Here is a 14807-nt window from a genome sequence, read left to right as displayed (position 1 = left end):
CATTGCAATATTATTAGGCTCTCTAAAAATTATTTTCCCCCAATCAAAAAAAGATTCAGCCACTACACTCCAAGAATGTTGAAAGAATTTAGCAAGGAGTCCATCACTTCCGAGTGCCTTCCAACTTTCCATGCTAAAAACTGCATCCTTAGTTTCCTTTAGGGAAACTTCACATGCAATGTCCATATAATTCTCGTCATTTAGCCTAAGAAAGCAACCTGAAATTGGAAACATATTAGTGTTGCAATCTGTAGAGTAAAGAGATTTAAAAAAATTAACCCCCAAAGTCTTTAAGGATTCTATATCTTCAATCCAGTCCCCTTCCTCATTCTTTAAGGCGGCCACAAGGTTTCTCTTGCTTCTGACATTTGCCTTCTGGTGAAAATAACTCGTATTCTTGTCCCCAAATTGTATGACCTTGCATCTTGACATGTGTTGCCAGTATGATTCCTCCTAAATAACAATAATTTCAAACTCTTTTCCACAATTCTTTTTGAAGTTTGTCAAGGAAGGGGTTTGACTGAAAGGACAAACTATTATTTATAACACCTTTAACACCTCATGATTGTACTAAAAGTTTAGGCGTTACTTACCTCTATTCCTTTAATTTCATACTATATTTATTTAATATTGAGCTTTTGCGTATATAAATCGAATCCTTAGTTACAAAATCGAAAATTCTTTATGTTAATTCACTTAATCACATAATTATATTCACATAATAATAAATACATAAACTTAATTAAAAATTTTTAAATACAAATCCTGCCCCTCTAAAATCTCAAAATGTATATATATATATATATATATAAAGTTTGTAGATCAGTCGCAGTTTCGCGCCAAAGCTTCCTGAACCTGCCACTAAAAAAGAAATTCTGTAAGGGGTGAGAACATCATCCTCGAAAGGGTTATCAGTAGAGGGTTTAATAATTGTCATAAGAAGATACGTATAAAAAGAAGAACTTTAAGACAGTGATTATTGTTCGTCCTATGAATCTTTCAAAAACTAATGGGTAATCATCCAAAACCCTTTTCAAAACCGATATTTAAATATTCCAGAAAACCAAAACCTTTTTTTCTTATAAGAAAATTTTAATCGGTTTTCTAGACCGTATGAATGACCAATTTGTTCCAATCATAGGTTCATTAAGTCTATGCTGAACTAGCATGATTTTTCATACTCTCCTAAAATCTCAATCAGAAACCAATCACGCCCCCAAGCTCGAGTAACTCAAACAAATTCAACAATCAAATTATCATCTCATCATCAATATCCGATCTCAAAGGTACCACAATAGAAACAAACGCAGGCAAAACAGACAAGCAAAACACAGGTATATATAGCAGTTACAGCAAATAGCTCAGATAGCAGTTAATAACAGTTAAGCAATTAGAAAAATCCAAACAAATTCAAACTCAAGCAAAGCATACAAATGCATATGATGAATGGCTATCCTATGTCTAATGAGCACATTTGTCGGTTATATAGTCAAAGATGACATGTCCGATAGCTAACCCGAACATTGTCTCTCAGTTGCGTATTAACACCAATAAAGGGAATATGTGCCCTGTCACCATTAGAGGGAATAGGTGCCCTGTCACCCTTTCAACTAGAAAGAAAACACAGACATACTTGTCATCAATCATATCTCATTTATCATAATCATTCAATTTCATAATCAAAATCAGTTTTCATCATTTTTCTTCCTCATCTCTTTTTCGGAACAAGTGGACAACGCCACTACCTCTTACCCGGGGTCTCAACTCTTAATAAATTCAATTTTATTTTCAAATCAATTTCTCAATATCATTTAATTCATTGATAAATCTTACTTTTGAAATCAAATCTCATCATCCTTCCTTCAAATTCAATTATCATCATTCCTCGATTCTGTTTATTAACAATTCAAACTCAAAACGTAATTCATTCTTTTCTAAATAAAGTAAAACGCAAAATGTAATCCTTTTCTGAATAACTCAAAATTAAATTATAAAATCCTTTAAAAATCCAAATCGTTCTAATAAGCACTTCAAACAAAATCTCCAATTTTATAAAAATATAGGCAGCATCTCTTCTAAAACTCAGACTCTGCTACCCTTCTCGAGTCCCATCCAAAAATTCCCCAAACTCTTCTTAATCATTTCCAAATAGCAAATCATTTTCAATAATAAAACCATTTCCAAATATCAAATCCTTTTCAAGTTTGTTTTAAACCAAACTCCGAAATCAAGTCAGGTTCAATATCAAACCAAATTTCAATACTAAATATTTTCTAAAATCAAATCATTTTCAATAATAAAACGTTTCTAAAACCTCAAAAAAACCGATTTAGCAACCGCCACTTTAACAAAATCAATCACTCAAAATATTCAACCTTCTCAAACAGTCAACAATTCCACCAGGCAAACAATCACAATTATCTAGAGCAACTCAGTTCAATCCATAAGACTCACATAATCACCAAAATATATTTTTGCATCAATATCGATTTATAACAATTCTCAGAAATAAAATGAGTTTAAGAAAAGTGCCCTTACCTCGAATAGTCAAAATCTGAAAGCTATACAGCGTATCAAAAACCCCGAAGCCTCACTGAACGAAAATCCAACTTCCACGATTCACTTTCTAGTCACTGATATCACCAAATTTGCCTCTCAAAACATATATCTCGCTCTAATTCCACATAAAAATTAGAAAATCAAACCAGAGTTCATAATTATCATTAATTAACAAGAGTTAGTAGTTTCTCACCTTACCAACAATCGTTTGAGACAAGACCCAGCAGTGAGTCTCCAAGGTTAATTCGGCCCTAAAGTACCAAAATCATATAATCCATCAAAATCAAATTCCTAATTTCAAAACTACAAGGAGAAAGGCTAAGCAAGAAATAGTGAAGTACTTACCAAATTGTTTAGTAGATTTTGTAGAGCTCAACGCGGTGGTCACATGGCCACAAACGGTAAGGCAATCGGAACTCTGGATTGAAAGTTATATGAGATTGAAGGTAAGGTTAGGAATTGGAGTTTTTGTTTCCTCCTTCCCCCCAAGGTTTCAGCGTGTTTCGGTGGTATAAGGAAGAAGAAAGGTGAATTAGTGGGTTTTATATGTTGGACTATGAGTCTGGTTTGGGTTTGGTTTAGATTCGATCCAGTCGGTTCGACTCATTTGGTCTAATTTTGGGTCAAAATATTTAAAATTAGTGTCAAAATTCATATTTTAATTATTTCTACTCTTCTAATTTATCAAATTTAATTTTCTAATTTATTTAAATAAAAATTAATTTATTGATTAATTATTTACTAATTACCCGGGCTTTACATCCTACCCACCTTATAAAAATTTTCGTCCTCGAAAATTAAAGTAATACACAAGATATTTCATAGTTTTAATACTTTACTTTTGAATAATTTAAAAAAGTAAGAAGTATTGGCGTATATATAAATTTTCAAATACCGGATAAGCCATAAGACTTAGATATATGGGAAGAATGTGGTGTAAAGCAAAAGTTACAAAATAGGTGATGTGTGAGCATCTTATAACCATTTTTTACTTATTTTCTAGCTAAATTTAGTTAGAATTTATTAAGTTTTATTATATTTTAGTACAAAAATTCTTTTTGGATGCTACTTTGAGTTGTTTTGGTGTTTTTATTATTTTAGGTAAAATTCGGGTGAATTTGGTAGATTTTTGTACAAAAACAAAGGAAGAAAGTGAATGCTGTCAACCAGACCTCCTTGCATTCTAACGAGCATAATTTGAGCTACAGAGGTCCAATTGATGCGTTTTCAATGGCGTTGGAAAGCCAACATCCAGAGATTTCCAATGATATATAATAATTTATACTTTACTTCTGGAATCGCTGTCAATTCTGGCATTAAACGTCGAGCGTGGGTTTAGTGCCCAAAAAGGACAGAACCAGCGCCCAAGCACTACCAATCCTTGCGTTGAACGCCCATTTCTGGCGTTAAACGCCAATAATACGGATCAATCTCACCCAAAAGAGCATCTTTAACTAGATTTAGCTTTTAATTATTATTTTATTTAACTATTATTTTATCTTTTACTTTTATTATTTTTATTTACAAGCAAAATTTTTTAGGTTTAAAATTTATTATTTTAATTTAGTTTCATATCAAACTAGGTTAGATATAAAAAGGAAAAAGATTCACCTTTAAAGAAGGTCGGACCTTTTTGACATTTGCACACTTTTTAGAATTTTAGTTTTTCTCTGTAAATCATGAATTACTAAATCTCTTTTGTTAAAGTTAGGAGTTCTGTTCATCTTCTATGAATTAAGACTATTGCTTTTCTATTTTAATTAATGTATTGATTCAGTTTCAAAAATTACTTTCGCACCTTCCTTTTATTGCTATGCATCTTGATCGATCTTCTTAGTGCTTTTAACTACCAGATCCTCTTTGCTTCTTCCGGTGACTGTTTCTCAGTATCGATGAGAGAGAGATCAGAGCTCATGACGTTTTTCCTTACAATTTCCATGAATTATTATTGTATTCATTGCAATCTTGATGGGACCTATTGTAGTCCCGATACGTTACTTGCGGTTAAATTATATTTTAATCACCATAGTACGTTTACTTTTATTGAAGCTGTGTCATGCCATGACTCATGTGATGCTGTCTATCATTTGAATTTATATTCTGCAGGCGTTGTTTATATTATTTTCGGTTTAATTTTGCTGAATCATCTATCACGGTTCGGAGGTGAAGCTAAGTGGAAGATATGTAACCACAAAAATTTAGAAAATTAAAGTCCGTTAATACCAAGCTGCCATTAACAGGAATATAATAGTGGAATATAATAAAAATTGAATGCCGTTTCCAATATAGTTCTATATTTGGAGACAAGAAATGTCAATCTCATTGATATTTGGAATCAGATATTCATTATATAATATAAAAAAATCAGATATTTGGAGATTTGTTAGAACTTAGAACTAATCTGGAAAAAAAAAATTTCTTGAGCACCACTAGTATTTTCTTCTTCTCCTCTATTTCTCAAACTTCATCGATCTTCTCCAACTCTCTTCTTTTTAACATCTTTTTCCCTCACCCTTCAACATTTTTTCGTTGGTGTTACTTATTTACTCTATCCTACAATTTAAACCATGTCACTGCTGCATGTGGGACAAGTGTTACCATACCCTCTTCACCCCCAACGAAATGTGAGCTTTTCGCCTTTAATTGCGAAAAGATTTTTCGTCCCAACAATTTATTCCGTCCACCACACCAATGAGATTCAAACAGAATGAGTCAATAATAATAACATATTTTTCAATATGTATAAATTTAATTTGTACAGCCAATATCTATGTTTAAAAATTTTGCACAGTCATAATCACAAGGTAAATATTAAAAAAGGACTAAATCCTAATTTCAACAATGCGCAGTGGATACAAAACAAAAGAAAACAAAATTACAATCCACTTTATATTTGATGTATGCCACTTATGCATGATATATGTGTATCGTTGAAGCATATATATAATATTACCAATAATGCATGTCTCAGAATCATGTACACGTAACAGTATATAGCAGATATAATATAATATAATACATGCATGATCAACGAGGATAGAAATGTATTGAGATTCATCCATTAGTTAATTTACTTATCTGTTTAAATAAATATTAAAAATTTAAATTTTATTTTATATATATAGTATATATAATAACTCACTTATTAATAATAAATTCTTAAATAAAATTTAAATTCATTACACATTAGCCCAATAATAAAACTACGTTAGAAAAAAGAAAAATAATAATTCTCTCTAAATTAATAATTTATATATATAAGTCTTTAATTTTTTAATTTAATCTCATTTTAATTTTTAATTTTTTTTAAATTATATTTTTTTTCTATTAGTTCCTCCCAAACAAATTTCTAGTTCTGCCGCTGCATTAGTCCCTTCATCGTTGGACTGAAGAGAAATTATGTGAAAATTCAAAATCACCAATAGAGAGAGAGAGAACAATCTAGAATTAGTAAGCAATCAATGCAACAGATCGGAAAAAAACACAATAATTGATTCACACTCATCACCTTTATAACCACTCTTATCCTTCTTCACATGGTCATTTTAAGTCTTGTCTCAACACAAATTAATAAGATAAATAGGAAAACATTTTTTATCTATATCTTTCTAGACAATTCATTGCTTAACTTAATCAGAAAGCGCAAACTATAGTATCATTTACTGCACAAAATATACATAATAAACCTAGGTAGGTGGTTTTGTGAATGATTAGATATTTAAGAATTCAATTTATTGAAAAAAGTAACGACGAGAGGTTGTTTGATTGATGAATATTTAAAGTTATTTGTAGAGGATTTTTCCTCCTTTCTATGAAAAGCTAATTGTATTTAGTGGTCCACTTAGTTAATTAAATGTAATTAAATATATATTATTATTCTCATGGGGTTTTGATGGTTGGTATTGAATATCTTAATTCTCAAGTGGTGATCGGTAGTGGTAGACAGAAACTGGAGTAGTAAGTAACTTTTGATATCGAATACTTATTTTTAAAAGGAAAATTTTTGAATATTGGGCATATATATATTAAAAAAGTGTCACTTATGAAAACCATTCTGTTTATAATTAATCTAACACATATATAAATGATGAAATAATTATAATTATTTTGTCATTGTCTTAAACGATTGACTATATTATCGATCGCGAGATACGGAGGAAAATATTTCAAATTAAAGTAAAGCTTTTAAGAAGCCACTAAATGTAGAAGCCAACTAATCAACTATCATAGAATTAATTAATTAATTAAATGAAGAAGACAATTAATATGCAACAACTGAATTAAATGAAGATAGAGTAGCTGAGTAGGTATCCATTTTCCGAAGACCAACCGGCTGGTCAAACCGGTTCAGCCGAGAATACATGTCCAATATGGTTCGACTTTAAAAAAAGGTGTTCCCTTTCAAAAATCTGCGATCAAATCGAAAAATCACCTAGGTTGTGTTTGTTTCTGAAGATAGAATAAGATAAGAGGTTAAAAATAAAATATAAATAATATTTTTATATTTTATTTGGTGATAAATTAAAATAAATTAAAAAAATTTAATTTATTTTTAATTTTTTTATTTAAAAATTTAAAAAAATATAATAATAAAAAATATAATTATAAAAAATTAATATAAAAAATAAATTATATTTTTTGTTAGTGTCTTTTTGTCGCTTTCTTGTCAGTATAGACACAAAATAATATCTATGTTTATGTCTCATCTACGCGATTTTGTTTTTTTGTGTCCTTGTTTAGTGTCCCATCCCTGCATGTAAACAAACGCACTCTAAAAACTTCTGATATACGAACACTGACACGGATATAGGACATGATACGATATAAAATATGTAAACATGTGAATTTAAAGTTCTTATAAGATACCAGGACACGACATATACATAAAATATATATAAAATATTTTTTTAGATAAATTGTAATGATATTTTGATATTTTATTGATATTAAAATATAATATAATTTGTTAATTATTTTTAATATCTTTTTTAATTACATAAAATATTAAAAATATTTTTATTTTAATAATTAATAATATATACTATTTCTAAACTCAATTCAATTATACATATTAAAAATAAAGTTGGACACGTTGACATGTGATGGTATTTAGATGTGTTTAAATATATTCTAAAATTTTTTTATTTTTTATTAAGATATAATTGGATAGAAAAAATATGCGTGTGTCAAACGAGTGTTAATAAATATTGTATTTGACACACAAATATAATAAATCAGAGAAGTATCTGTGTTTCATAATAAAAACTATCGAATAAAATCGAACCGAAATTCTGATGATTCTTGAAATTTGAAAATAAAAATAGAAAAAACTAAAGAAATAAGAAAAAAGTAAAAAATGCACAAACATAGAGTGAAAGAAAAGGAGAAGAGAGGATCTAGTTGTAGAGAGATAAAGGAAAGAGAGAGAAAGTGTTTCTATTTATTAGGTTAGAGAGAAGGGCACATATTTGTTGGTTTTGTGATAGATTGATTTTTTTCGGATCCAACAACAATATACTTAAATTCTGTTTAAGAAGTTTCAAAAGTTAATTTTTTAGTTTTTAATTTATAAAAAAGGGTAAAGTATTAAATTGGTCCCCTAGGTTTGGGTGTAATTCTGTTTTGGTCCTTAAGGTTTAAAGTGTTCTAGTTGAATCCAAAAAAGTTTTATTTAGCATCAATTTAGTCCCACAGTGAGGTCAAAATTAAGTAATTAACAAAATATCCTACATAACAATAGTACAAGAACAAAATCGATAATCTGGAGAACAAGTACAAGCTCCAAAGGCATAAAATCAACCATTGATACATCAATACATTTATTTATTATTTTTTTATAATATAAATAAAATATTTTCTATAAAACTAAAGAAAATGATAAATAAATGTATTGATGCATCAATGGTTGATTTTGTGCCTCTGAAACTTGTACTTGTTCTCCAGATTATCGATTTTGTTCTTGAACTGTTGTTATGTAGGATATTTTGTTAATTATTTAATTTTGACCTCACTGTGGGACTAAATTGATACTAAATGAAACTTTTTTGGATTCAAATAGAACACTTTAAACCTTAAGGACCAAAACAGAATTACGTCCAAACCTAGGAGACCAATTTAATACTTTACCCTATAAAAAATTATTTTAATGTTATTTGGTATCATTTTTAAAATATAGTTTTAATTTTTTAAAAAATTATTTAAAATTTTTTTAAAAAATTAACTTTTTTAAAAGTTATTTTGTTATTCATATTTATTAAAATAACCTTAAAACAAATATTTATATGATAAAAATTTAAATACAAAATAACTTATTTATATAAACTGCTTTTAATATAAATTTTTTATTTTAAATTTTTTTAAAAAAAATCAATTTAATTAAGTTGTTTATTCAAATTAATTTTTAATGTAATTTTATATAAATATTATTGTAATAAGTGTATTAATAGCAACGAACATCGGTCGTAATAACAAATTTGAAATTAGCTAAGATGGTGAGTATGTTATACTAAAATAAAAATAAAAAATAAAAAATCATGATTATATTCAACTCTTGTTGAAGTTAAAGAAAATGTTTTTTTTTTATATATATATATAGATTATCTAATATAAAGCAAGAGTCGTATTTTAGAAAAGAAATTGTGCATTAAATTTTTCCGATATCACTTTTACATAATAGATTTTTCAATTGCCTTTGTTGGCACGAGGGGTAGTTATATTTTTATTTAACAATGTTAATATTTTAGCACAACATAAATAGATATATTTTTACATTATTTTTAAAATTCTAGATAATTTATTTTTTTAATAATACTATTTTAGTTTAAATATGGACAAATTATATCTTTTTAAAAATTATTAGAAATTAGTTTATCTTTTATTTTATTAGATTCTAATTTATTTAATATTTTAACATACATATGAAGTTATATTCATAATTTATCAATTTTTAATTAAAAATTAATTTATCAAATACAAATAATCTTACGGATTTATGGACTATGATGATATATTTGTGTTTTTGTGTGGTTATCCATAATTTTAATTTTATTTATATTTTTATTATAATTTCAATTGTATTTTATGATTAAACGTAACCAATTCAACTACTAAATATTTGAACCAATAAATAAAATAGTTCAATTTAAATCTCAAAATTTTGATACAAGGTTTTGAAAATCGAACTCATCATCAAACCACTTTAATAACTAATTCATCTGGTTTAGTAATTTAATCAGTTCAACCAAAATAATTAAATTATAAAATATATAAAATTATATATGAACACACAAAAATATAAATATATACCAATATAAATTTTAAAAATATACAAATTAAAATTATATTATCAATAAAGTCTCATAAACTCACATAGATACAACATAAGAGTCAAATATAAAAAAGGTCAAATATTAAATATCAAAATCAAAGTTTATATATGTATAAAATTCATAATATTATATATTATATATTATAAAATATAAAAATTAAGCACACAAAAATATCATATTTATTAATATAATTGTATTTTAATTTCTAAGTTTTTATTTAAAAAATTATATTTCATATCTAATCTTTAATTTTTAATATATATTTAATTTAAATTAGAAGTATTATATTTTTTTTTTGGTGACTAAATAGAAAAGAAAGAAAAAAAAAAGAGACAAAACTAAATTAATTGGCTAGGGTCATATCTAAATCTATTAGATGTTGAAGCTCACTCCATGGTTGGCTCCAATTCGAGTGAATGTCCGCGACAGAAGCAGCTGCTTTAGCCATACAATCTGCAACACTATTTGCAGTCCTCTGAATTAAAAGAATAGAGACTCTCCAATTCCAATTCATAACCTCCTGTATATGCTTTGCCAAATCCCATTCCGGAATATTCTTACCAAGCATTCTTTGGTTTACCAAGAAAAGAGCTTCTAAACAGTCTGCTTCACAAATAACCTCACGAAATCCACTCTCCCAAGCAAGAAGTAAACCTCTCCAAATTGCATACAATTCAGCAAAAAGAACACTGCACACTTCGACTTTTCCAGTGCAACCTTTCAACCAACATCCATCAGGATTGCGAATGATACAACCAAAACCAGCATAGCCAGAAGGAGCAAACCAACTAGCATCACAATTCAATTTAACAGAATAAACTGGAGGTGGAACCCAATGCAAACAAAGTGAAGGAGGAGACAGAGATTGATGCATAGCAAAAATAGTGTGAAGTTCCCTTACTGAACTACGAATCAAACTCACCACTTTACTAGCACTCCATGAATCATCTATATTAAATAAGTCATGATTCCTGCTTCTCCAAATCCACCAGATGGTCGAAAAGAAAAGAAAAATATTTTCACTCCTTGCACCTCTGTAGAGCCAATCATGTAAATTCGAGTTATCTGAATACAGGCCTAAAAGGTTCCAGACCTCCTTGGCACTAGGGCACTCCCGAAGACAATGAAGAATTGATTCAAAACCATTCTGACACCGATGACAGGTGCTAGATAAAGCTAAACCACGACCCAAACGAAACTCTGCCGTAAGAATAGCATTATGAAAACTGAGCCAAATCAAGAACTTGTACTTCTCAGGAATATGCAGTCGCCATACCCACAACCAATCATCATGCTCATTCCAGTCAAACTTTCTTTTGGCTAGCCAACTGTACCCACTCCTAGCTGAGTAAAGTCTAGAAGATGCCATACCCCACGACCAACCCGAACTCTCTCCAGCATTCAAATCCGGATTATAAGCATTCAAACGCTGTTTGACATCTTCTGGAATGATAGAGAAAATATCATGGAGATTCCATTGACCATCTTTCCAAACGTCTCTAATAGTTAAATCAGAGTCAGATATATGTACAAAAGGGGCATCTTGAGCAATTGGGCCCTCAATACTCCAATTGTCAAACCAAAAAGATTGATCAAGTGACCCAACGCACCAAGAGAAGGCATCCTTAAGGGCACCAAAAGCCTTTGAGATACTCTTCCAAACATGAGAAGCATTGCAAGGGACAGGGCCATCTAAAACTCCCTCATTCCTCAGATACTTCGCCCTCAATAGAGCAACCCAAGGCTTGTCCTGACAATGAAAAATTTGCCACACTAATTTACCAAGTAAAGATATATTAACACACGCAGGATCTCTAACACCCAGGCCACCAAATTTTTTTGGAGTGATCACGGTCCTCCAATTAACAAGAGAAAGACCTTTACCATCAACTTGACCCTTCCAAAGGAACTGTCTCATCATAGAAGATAATTTATCGCAAACCCAATTTGGAAAAAAAGATACCTGCATATGATAGACAGGAATGGATGCTGCAACAGAATTGATCAGGCAAAGTCTCCCTGCTTTATTTAGAAGCCTTCCTTTCCAATTAGCTAATCTTCCCCTCACCTTTTCAATCACCGAATGAAAAGAAGCCCTACTGGTACGGAAATGATTAAGGTTAACTCCAAGATATCTTCCTAAGTCCAAAGCAAAACGTATTGAAGAAACACTAGTAAAAATATCTCTTCTACGAGCAGTCACATTTTTAGAACAAAAAGCTTTAGACTTTTCAAGATTCACTTTCATGCCAGATGCCTTGCAAAAAATGTTAAGAGAATGCATGACCATTTGGACCTGACTCTTTGTAGCCTGACAGAAGAGTAAGAGATCATCTGCAAACATCAAATGAGAAAATTTTGGGCCACCCCTAGTGACAGAAACTGGTTTCCACACACCCTCGACCACCTTATGAGATATATAGCAAGCAAGTCTTTCCATACAAAGCACAAATAAGTAAAGAGACATTGGATCGCCCTGTCTAAGCCCTCTTCTAGGAGCAAAACTATCCAATCTATTCCCATTTCACATAATAGAAAGAGATGATGCACGGACACAAGTCATAATCAAATTAACAGTGATGATAGAAAAACCAAAAGCAATGAGAGTACTCTCCAAAAACCTCCAATCCACCCTATCATAAGCTTTTTCAAGATCAATTTTAAAAGCAAGAGTACCTTTCTTGGATTTTGTGTGCTTCATGAAATTCAGAATTTCTTGGGCCACAATAATATTATCAGGAGCACCACGACCCGGAATAAAACCTCCTTGTAAAGGACTAACAATATCTGGAAGAAAAGGCCAAATTCGGTTAGTCAATACTTTGGTGATAATTTTATAAACAACATTACACAAGCTAATAGGCCTGAAATCCTTCATAAAGGTAGGGTTATCAATTTTAGGAATAAGCACAATCAGAGTTTCCATGATGCTAGGATTTAAGAACTCTCCCAAAAAAGTGCTCCGGACAATATTCCAAATCTCAGTGCCTACTATCTCCCAATATTCTTTTAAAAAATAAGCTTGAAAGCCATCTGGACCAGGAGCCTTAAAAGGGCTCATACTGAATACTGCTGACTTGACTTCTGCAAAAAAGACAAGGTCAATTAACCTAGCACAAGCCTCAGTGCTTAGAGTGGGCATCGGAACATCCCCTAAACAATCAACCTCAACCTCTTCCGTTGTACCAAAGAGATTCTTGTAAAAAGAGAGGGCTTCTTCCTGGAGAATATCTGGATCAGTAGACCAAGACCCATCGCTAACATATAATCCATGTACTCTATTATGGTTTCTACGCACCAAAGTCTGAAGATGAAAGAATTTAGTGTTTCTATCCCTATACTTGACCTACTGCTCTCTAGATTTCTGGTACCAAAAAAGTTACTCTTGCAACAAAAGCCTATTGTAATCTTCCCTCAGTTCAGCTTCTTTAATTCTCAGAGATAACACATCGGTAACCTCCAAACGTCGTTGAATCTGATCAATCTAATATTCCAGCTTATTTTTTCGCACAAAAATATTTCCAAAAATCTTTGAGTTGAAGTCCAAAGAAGCCTGTTGAACTATCTTAAGCCTTTCGGTAACGCCTCCAAACTCTTGATTCCAAGCCTTACTAATAACATGTTTATAAGAAGGATGTGTTGCCCACACAGCTTGGAACCTAAAAGGACGTGAACCTTTCACTCTGGGGCTACCATGACAACGAACTAAAATAGGACAATGATCAGAATGAAGCCTGCTAAGAATTTCAGAATAACCCTCAGGAAACATTGTCATCCACACCTCATTAACTATAGCTCTATCCAACCTTTTAGCCAAGTCCCTGCCAGCCTGAACTGCTCTATACCAAGTATATCTCCTACCAGTCACTTTAAGATTAAAGAGCTCACAGTCATCTAGAGTAGTAGCTAATAGACTAGCTCTGTGAGAAGAAAAATAAGCACCTGTACTCTCATCTGGTGCCACAATCTCATTAAAATCACCAACGGCCATCCATGGTCTATTATGGCCTGAATTAATAGAACGCAAATGATCCCAAAGCATACATCTTTTTTCGAATTGAAGACTCCCATATACTGCACTACAAAGCCAAACTAAGTTATCCACACTCACTTTCACTGTGATACATTGGTCAATTTGATTAATAACCACACAAGAAGCATTAGCAATAGAAGATAGAAACCAAATGCCACCCCTGTGTCCTACTGCTTCCTCAATACCAACACAATGAAAACCCAACTTATCCCAAAAATTCTTCAAATTATTAAACATGGTATGAGTCTCAAAGAGAAAGAAGAAAGATGGTTTATATATTCTCACCAAATTTTTGCAATGCACACGGGCCATCTTGTTAGACGCACCCCTCACATTCCAGGCTATGATATTGAAACTATCCATAAAAACAGCAAAAAGGGAGCTCCAATAACAAACCCGAGACTCAACATGATGTCCCTGTCTTCGACGATCCTGCCTTTAATGGACTCTCAAGTTGCAGCCCAATTTTCTCCGTCGAAACTTGCACCATACCCGCCGTTGATGCTCCATCCTTATCTACTGGTGAATTCTGTAAAGAGTTTGGGCGAGGACGCTTTCGCACAGTGCCATTTGTTGTCTCACCTTGCTGCTGATGATGAACATTGTGCCAGGTCCCCGAAGAAGCCACACTAACAGGTTTTCCAATATTGATGCCCATGCTTAATTTTACTTTGGATCCAGTAGCATGTGTTATACGTTGGTGATTAGGCCTTGTCCAAGTATTGGTAGCCTTGTTAGGAGTCTTCTTTACTTTTGGTTGGACCTGATGGATGCTAAGAGAAGGCTTCTGACCCATTTTATACTTTTCTTTCCTAATCACTTGAGTCCAACCTTCCAAATCCTCATGTTGTGCATGGTCTACATGAACAGCATGCAAATCACTCTCC

The sequence above is a fragment of the Arachis ipaensis genome, chromosome B8 (genome assembly GCF_059453495.1).
Source record: "Arachis ipaensis isolate K30076 ecotype BB chromosome B8, ASM5945349v1, whole genome shotgun sequence".
NCBI lineage: Eukaryota > Viridiplantae > Streptophyta > Magnoliopsida > Fabales > Fabaceae > Arachis > Arachis ipaensis.
The sequence above is the reverse complement of the archived record's forward strand: the minus strand, read 5'-3'. Positions refer to the sequence as shown.